The following is an 8,726-nucleotide window of genomic DNA, read 5'->3' on the forward strand; positions in this document are numbered from 1 at the left end:
ATATATATATTAATTGATTTATTTATTTATATATTATATAAATTTACCGTGTGTATTATTATATATTATTGATATAGTTATATTAGCAAATTAATTTTACATGTTAGCTAATTAATTTATTTGTTTGAGATATATGTTTTATATGGTGAGAATATCATTTAATGTATATGCATGCATGCAAAATTACGTACGTACATTTTTTGAAAGTAGGTTTTTTTGTGCAGGTTTTTGCATTTAGATTAATTTAGACCTAAATTTTGTGTAGGTTTAGTTTTTTTTTGTGCAAGTTTTTGCATTTAGATTTAGACCTAAATTTTTTATAGGTTTTGCAAATGCACGTTATAAAAAAAAAAAAAAAAAACCAAAAAACTTGCTTAAACCAAAAAAAATAAATAAATAACAACAACAACAACAAATAACAAATGCATTGGATATGGTCGTTAATTTTTGTTTAGATTTTGAAAATTTAGAATAAGTATGTAAATGTTAAAAAAGAAAAACAAAAGAAAACAAATAACATAGCTAGCTGGATTTATTTTATCTACGGTCACCATATATAACAAATGCATAAATGTTATAATAAACGAAAAAAAAAAAGAAAAAAAAAAAAGAAAACAACGACAATAACAACAACAAATAACCTAGCTAGCTAGATTTATTTTATCTAGGTTCCCCATATATAAAAAATTCATTTGGGTCTTGCAAATTTAGATTATGTAAATGTCATAAAAAAAAATTACAACAAATAATCTAGCTAGAGAGCTAGATCTATTTTATCTAGGGTCCCCATGTATAACAAATGCACTTAAATTTGGACCTTAATTTTGTTTAGGTTTTGCAAATTTAGATTATGTAGATGTTATAATTAAAACTAAATGTATGTGTTTGTTTGTTAAAAATAAACGAAAAATTGAAATGATGTAATTAAAGAAATACACTAAAAAAAATAACAACTAACTAACTAACCTAAATTTATTTTATTCAATTAGGGTTCCAGTAACTAAAGCTATGAACAAGAGTTGAATAACAAAGTTTAGAGGTGCGAGGAAATACAGAGACGGGTGTAAATTATTCGTGGACTTTGCAGTTATGAACTGTACAATCCCTGATGAAAAAATTCACTGCCCCTATAAGGCATGTCGTAATAAGCAGTGCCACCCGCCGGGTTTCGTACTTATCGATATATATAATTTGATAAATTATTTGTGGTTAACCTTCTTTATATGAGATACTAACCTGTTATTTAACGTACATGAGAGGATGAAGGAATTGATACCCACTGACCCGGCATTGATGTCGAGCGTGACTAAAGGGACGGTACGGTGGACACCGAATGACGCGTATGCTCAAGCGTACGGAAATAAGCCTGAGTACGTTGGCAGGGTCCGACCGGTGGGTCCGAATGTTCTACCGGTGCGGGGCAACATACATTCGTACTATACACCGTCCTAGGTATGGTTTCAGAATTCTTGGAACCCCTCGTTCTCATAGATGACGGATAGGATTATAAAACTTAAAGAGGAGCGGACACAACAAAGACGTGTGATGGATGAGATGGCCAAACAGATTGAAGAACAAAAATGTCAAATAGCAGAGAAAGATGCCATCTTTGAGGCCCTTTTTCGCCAACTTGAGGCCATGCTCGCGTCGACATTTGGATCCGTGCCCGACAGAGGTAATGCTATATTTGTGTTGTTTTTGTTATTCTTCGGTTAACATGACTATAGCCCGCATTAATCACTTTAACTGTTAAAATTGTATCTCCACAAAATTTTCAGTTAGCAATGCATTGTTCCCGTGGTTCATTTTAGAACTAACGTATATTTGTATCACTATATATCTGTGTTTTGAATTTTTTTTTTTATTGATTATTATTGGTTCACAACTCATTTGCAGGTAATGCAGACTAGGCGTTAGGGGATGACTATGTTGACTTGGACTGAGCACGTGATTTCTCATCGCTGTTTGTATATATATTTTGTTACTATTTGTTGATGTATTTGTTTGTATATATATTTTGTTATTATGTATAACAAGCATATAGTTTGCTATATGTTTGTTGAGAGTAGTTGGAACATAGATAGTATGATTGTATATTTGTTTTGTGTTGTGTTGGAATGTATTTTCGATGTAGATATCTGTAATGTTGGAATGTATTTTTGATGTATATATTTGTTTTGTTTTGTGTTGTGTTGGAACGTAGTATATGTGTTGGAATTGCATATATATTGGATGTATATGCAAATTGAATTTGAATTTTATATGTGTATTGAGTTGGATGTATTGGATATGTTTGATGTATTGGATTAATTGGATATGTTGGATATGTTTGATGTATTGGATATGTTTGAAACGGGGTTCGATATGTTTAATGTATTGGATATGTTTGAAATGTGGTTGTATAATATGTTTGATGTATTTGATTAATTGGATGTATTGGATATGTTTGATGTATTGGATTAATTGGATGTAAATGTAGAAATTGGATTGAATTGAATTGAATTGAATGTATTGGATAATTTAAATGTAGATATTGGATTGAATTGAATGTATTGGATAATGTAAATGTAGATATTGGATTGAATTGAATTTAATTGAATGTATTGGATATTGGATATTGAATTTAGATATTTGATTGAATGTAGATATTGAATCGAATTGGATGTATTGGATATTGAATATTGAATGTATTGGATATTGAATGCATTGGATATATTGGATATATTTGAGATATATTGATTGTATTGGATATCAGGTTAATACGTAAATCTAGGTATAAACCCGAATAATTCAGAAAATATATAAATTTTAAAAAAATATATATATTTTTGACGTGTCAAATGGTGTGACATGTCAAAAAAATTTTGACATGGTGAAGTTCACCACATCAAAAAAAAATTTGACGTGGTGAATTTACCACGTCAAAAAATTTGACGTGGTGAATTTACCACGTCAAAAAATTTGACGTGGTGAATTTACCACGTCAAAAATTTTTGACGTGGTAAAACTGGAACGTCAAAAAATTTTTTTTTGACGTTCCAGTTTCTGACACGTCAAAAATTTTAGACGTGGTGAAAATGCCACGTCAAAAACTTGAATTTTTTGACACCTCGCCCTTTTAACCGTTGAGACACGTAAAAAATGAAACGTCAGAAATGGTTGGTCAAAAAAAATGTAGATTTTTGTAGTGAAGAAGAAATCAAAATCTTTTGTCAGGTAGACAGATAGATAAGAAATTTTTCCTTGAGATAGATTTTATAGATATTGTTTTCATGTCTTTGGCCAAAGCATTTTGGTTGGTATACCAAAATATAATTATATATGCTTTATCGCATTATAAGAATATTATAATTAAGTGGCAATATATTTGGCCTTAATTTTGCTACGGAAGTTTTCATGGATGAACCACAAGTTATTATTAAGTTAAATGAATTAATTGTTTTTAAGCAAAAATATTTATTGGAATGCAGTCACAACTATTTAGTGTAATTAATTATGATTAAAATATTATTGTATAACAAATGTCGGGCGACATGATTACGGAAATATTTAAGCCAATAATTATTTTTTCCTTTACGTACATCACTAAGCTGATATATATGTTAACCATATAATAGACTCTCTTATTTATATTTGGACTAAGTGTTTTATTTGATTAAAACATAGGCTAGAGAAATTATTTAAAGTTGATTTTGGGATAAAACCCATGCACTTTAAATAAAGTATGAAGGCATAAGGCCATAAATTAATTTCAGGGCTTGTGCTTAGGACTGCAAAGAAAAGGGCTTGGGATTTAAGCTTTAGGCAATTAGGCCCATGCTCCAGGGCAAGGGGATGCACGGCCCACGAAGAGTTTCTCCCTAGGTCGTGCGGCCACATAGGTGGAGGCTAGGGTTTGCCCTAGCCGGCCACCCAGTGTCCAAGTCCGACTTGGACTCTATTTTGCATCCTGTCACACATTGCTTAGATTTTAAACTTCTCTTCCTAGCTGTGCCTATAAATAGATAAGAGCTTAGGGCCCTCAAAATATTCAATCAAGTGTTATTGATTATAGTTTTCAGAAATTCTCTAAAAATTATATTAGTTCTTTGTGTTAACTCACGAAGAACAAACATTTAAGTTTTGAGGAGCCAAGCAAAAGCCCATACTCGCTTGGTTATAATCAGTCATTGGTGAGAAGATCTAGAGGCTACGAACTTTCTCGTTCTTGAAGAACAAAAGAAAAGTTCTTTTGTCAAAATCCACAACACCAACTAGCTAGCTAGGGTAGGTAATGAAAGAATTATTGTAATAAGTAAACAAAATGAACAACAATCAAATGCTTTGTAGCAATTCAATTAACTAAAATCCTGATTTTTAAGTAGCATAATTTGGCACGTTTTTTTTCTTGTCTTCCGAGGTTTGATGCAGATTAAAAAACATGAAATGTATATGGAGCAACTGAGCTAATGGTGTTGGTGTGCAATAAGACGCCCAATAAGGCAGCTCTGGAGATAGTGTACCCGCAGCAAAGAGAAATTCAAAGAATGGAGATGGAAAATTGTATTACCACGAACTCATGCCCCTAACAAAAACATAGGAAAGGCATCCAAAATAAACATTGATATGACTTAGAGCTATTTGGAACTGCAGGGAGACATGAAAGCTTTTAAAGCAAAAGTAATTTTTAGAAAAAAAAAAAAAAAAAAAAATTATGTTTAGCATTATGTTTGAGAAATAAAGCTTTTAAGTACAAAATAAAAAATAAAAAATAATTTTTTTTTTTTTTTTTTTTTTTTTTGGGTCAAAAACTTCATTTTTAAGTTTTTGTCAAAAGTGCGTTTTGGCAATTTTTAAAGAAAAAAGTCAAACAAGTATTTTTGAAATTTTTCACCTAACAAGCCAACTTTTGTTTGACATAACTTTTGAGGTAATAAAAGTAATTTTTAAGCTTTCTATAATCCCAAATAAGCTTTTTGTTTTTTTATTATTTTATTTTATTTTTTACATTTCCACTCAAGAAAAGGGGGAGGAGAGATTCAAACTAGTGATCACCGCTTCATAAGGCGTGATCCACAGCTGATTGAATTACCCCTTGAGGACTAGCTCTTTTTTTTTTTTTCAAAAGTTAAAGAAGTACGTTTGGAGTTTTTTTTTTTTACCAACAAACTAGCTTTTTGTTCAACACATTTTTTTAGGTAATAAAAGTACCTTTTAAGTTTTCTAATGCAATTCCAAACATGCTCTTAGTACTTGAGTTACAAGCAAATAACAAGATTCATTGAATCAATTGCCTAATCTAATGATCTAGCAATTAAAAAAAAAAAAAAAGTCTTCAAATATAAAACTTAGAGCCTGTTTGAGATTGCGATAGGAAACATAAAAAAGTTTACATGTTTAGTAAAAAAATTTCAAAAGCTTTTTTTTTTTTTTGGCCTTTTTACTCTAAATAGGGCCAAAATACATTTTTGAAAAAAGGCTTAAAAATTAAGTTTTTTTTTTTTTTTTTTTTTCTAAAAAAACTCTTTCTTACTTTAAAAGCTCTATTTTCTAACGTAATCCCAAACATGCTAAGATTAGCTTTGTAAAGGAAATATTCAGAATTTTATTGATTCAATAACTCATTCTTCCAAAAAAAACTCTTTTTTTTTTTTTTTTGGGCAAAAGCTTCATTTTTTAAACCTTGATTCTTCAATACAATCAAGACACTTTAGAAAAAAAGGACCCATAGCCGAACCCAGGACGTGGTTGTGTGTCAGTCACAACCCACAGCTTGGCAATGGGTCATTTTTTTCCCAATCTTTTTTGCCTTTTAAAAAAAAAAAATTATTTTACGAAAGAGTATTTTTGTCATTTTTGCTTCATTCTTGAGGATTTAATAAAGAAAATCCAAATGGATGGGAATGACCGAAAGGGACTAATAAATTAAAACCTTGCATTACTTTTTAAAATTTAGAGGCACTTCAAAATTGGGCATAAATTTTCTACAAGCTAGACTGTAGAAAATTCATATTGAAATTCCAATAAAAAAAAATGTAGTCAATTATGACTTGCAGCATGGGCTAACTCTGAAAAGAAAAAAGAAGACAATTTTGTCAATATTGATTCAAGAAAAAGTGCATGTGCGTCAGTACAACGACTTTTGCGCTAGCGTGCTCATTGGTCATGTGTATCGACATGTATAATTTAAGCTATTTAAAAAACACGTAAAAAGTATATATTATTAAAATAATAATAATAATAATAATTTAGGAAAACTTCAGAAAACTCCCATGAACTTCAAGCCGATTTAAAAAAACCTTCATGAATTTTCGAAACTCTCACTTAGGCTCCCGGAACTTCCGTTTTCTCTCACTTTGGGACCCTTTTAACGTTTTATACTCATTTTACCCTCAACCAAAACTACGCCGTTTTACCCTTAACCAAAATTACGTCGTTTTGGACTCTAAAACTACACCGTTTTGAGCTTCAAAACTACATCATCACCCAACCCTAAATGATGTCGTTTTAAGCATAATATTAAAATAAAATTAAAATTAAAAAAAAAAAAACGAAATTTGGAAGCCACTTGCTGGCCAAAATGGGGTGGCCCGGGACCACCATTTTGCAGCCAAGGGGTGGTGAGAGCCACCCTTGCCAGCCTCTGAGGAGTGGCCCGGGACCACCCATGGCCATAGGGTGGCTCCGGAAACCACCTCAAAAGGCCAAAAAAAAAAAAAAAAGCGAGGGGCGGGGAGGGGTCCGGTGCATTTGGGGGTGGCCGAGGCGTCCAGCCCCCACCCCAAAGACTGGAGTCCCCTTGCCTTTTTTTTTTTGGCAGCCGAGATTGGCGGGACCTATTATGGGGTGGTTTGACCACTGAATCGTAGGGGTGGGCGGCCAAAATGATTGGACAGTACCCATTTTGGCCAAGTGATATTTTTTTTTTTAATTTTTTTTAGAAAAAAAAATTAATGCTTAAAACGACGTCGTTTTGGGCTTGGAGATGGTAAAATGGGTATAAAAAGTCAAATTGTTTGACTTTACCATTAAAATGGCCCAAAGTGAGAGAAAACGGAAGTTCAGGGGACCTAAGTGAGAGTTTTGGTAATTCAGAGAAAATTTTTCAAATCAGCTTGAAGTTTAGGGAATCTTCTGAAGTTTCCCCTAATAATTTTCACCTGTAAAAAATTTCCTACCAACTAAGTTATAAAAAAATTCATGTTCTTTCAAATCTCTTCATAGAAAAGGAGACCCCTAAAAAGTCTCCTCTTTTTGTCTTTTCTTTTTTGTTTTTTGTTTTCATTGATTCGATCACTTTTGAGCAACCACGCAATGCATAGCAAACGACATGTATATCTGCATTATCAAGTTGACACCCTTTATTATGAATTGAAAGTGATGTAAGGCAAACAACTTCTTAATATTTTCATTTCTCTGAAAAAAAAAAAAAAAAAAAAGAAGAAGAAGAAGAAAAAGTTAACTTCCTTTTAAAACTATTACTAAACAATTTTTTTCATAAAAAATTTAAAATTTATTTTACTTTATATCACGTCAATATTTTTTTTTTTATTACTACTCAAACAAAATATTCACGACAAAATTGTTTAACAAACGACCAGACCCTCTCCATGAATATTCTATCATTTTCCTTGATATTAACATGAAAGAATCATTAACTTTCTTTCTAGGACAAAGACAAAGACAATTGGACAGGACAGGGGGCGCATTCCATTTCTGAAGTCTTTGCGCGCGTCCCCTACGGCCGGCGACGACCGACGACCAAGTCTCAAATGACAATTTCTTTAGTCTTATTCCCACGTACGCTTCAAGACTCAAATAATTGGATGAATTTATTATAATCTTTTATCTCTCCAATTAAATTAAATTAAATTTTATAATGAATTATATATTTAGAGCTCCTTTAATTTGAGATTCAATTAATTTTTTAGTTTTTCTCTTTTTTTTTTTTTTGAAGTTACTCATATCAATTTCTAGTAGACATCTATAATTAAAAATATTTAAAAATTAAAGAAGCACGGTTTATAATATACATACTAGAATAAAAATAAATTTTAAAAATTGAACAATAAAACCTCATTTGTAAAAGGAATTATTTCGAATTCACATTAATCTTTATGATGGGATTATCTATGGAGCTGGCTTTGGAGTAGTTCAAAAAAGGGCTTGTATTTAAATAATTTTCAGAAAATGAAAATTAGTTAACGGTTGGGAAGAAGCAAATTAACCAGGAAATCTACGAGTCAGGAAAAGCAGCAACGTATGCGCAGGGCTGGCTCAATGTATTTGGGGCTTTAGGCGAAATTTTGAAGCTGGGCCTTTTTTTTTTTAAAGAAAAAAAATATTTAAATATTAATTAAATAATATTTATTTTAATAATATTATTATGTTCTTATAATATTATTATTATTTTCATTCTTATTGTTGTTTCATGACTTTTAAGTTTAACTTTTAACTAGTTGCCCAAAAAAATTCATGTGGCATATTTGTTTTTTTAAATTAATTGGTTTTATTTTACAATTGGCTTATTATATGAGGCCTTATTTTAGAGACCTAAACTTTTTATGGGAAAAAATTTTGGGCCTTATTTTAAAAAAAAAAAAAAAAAAAAAAATATGCCTTATGTTAAAATAAAATTAAAAAATTTTTTAAGCCTTATTAAAAATTTTTTTGGGCCTTTTTAAAAATATTTTTGAGCCTTCATAACTGGGGCCCTAGGCGACTATGGCCTAGCCATTGAGCCGCAC

The 8,726-nt window shown here is 31.0% G+C and overlaps 1 non-coding gene across 1 annotated transcript; it reads left to right on the top strand.

Moving 5' to 3' along the window:
* The first annotated feature begins 2,931 nt into the window (after window positions 1-2,931).
* On the top strand, window positions 2,932-3,063 carry LOC132183509 (small nucleolar RNA SNORA79). The gene has a single exon (XR_009440470.1). It is a non-coding gene; the product is annotated as a small nucleolar RNA SNORA79 (small nucleolar RNA).
* The last annotated feature ends 5,663 nt before the right edge of the window (window positions 3,064-8,726 follow it).

Source organism: Corylus avellana, chromosome ca5 (assembly GCF_901000735.1).
Source record: "Corylus avellana chromosome ca5, CavTom2PMs-1.0".
Taxonomy (NCBI): Eukaryota; Viridiplantae; Streptophyta; class Magnoliopsida; order Fagales; family Betulaceae; genus Corylus; species Corylus avellana.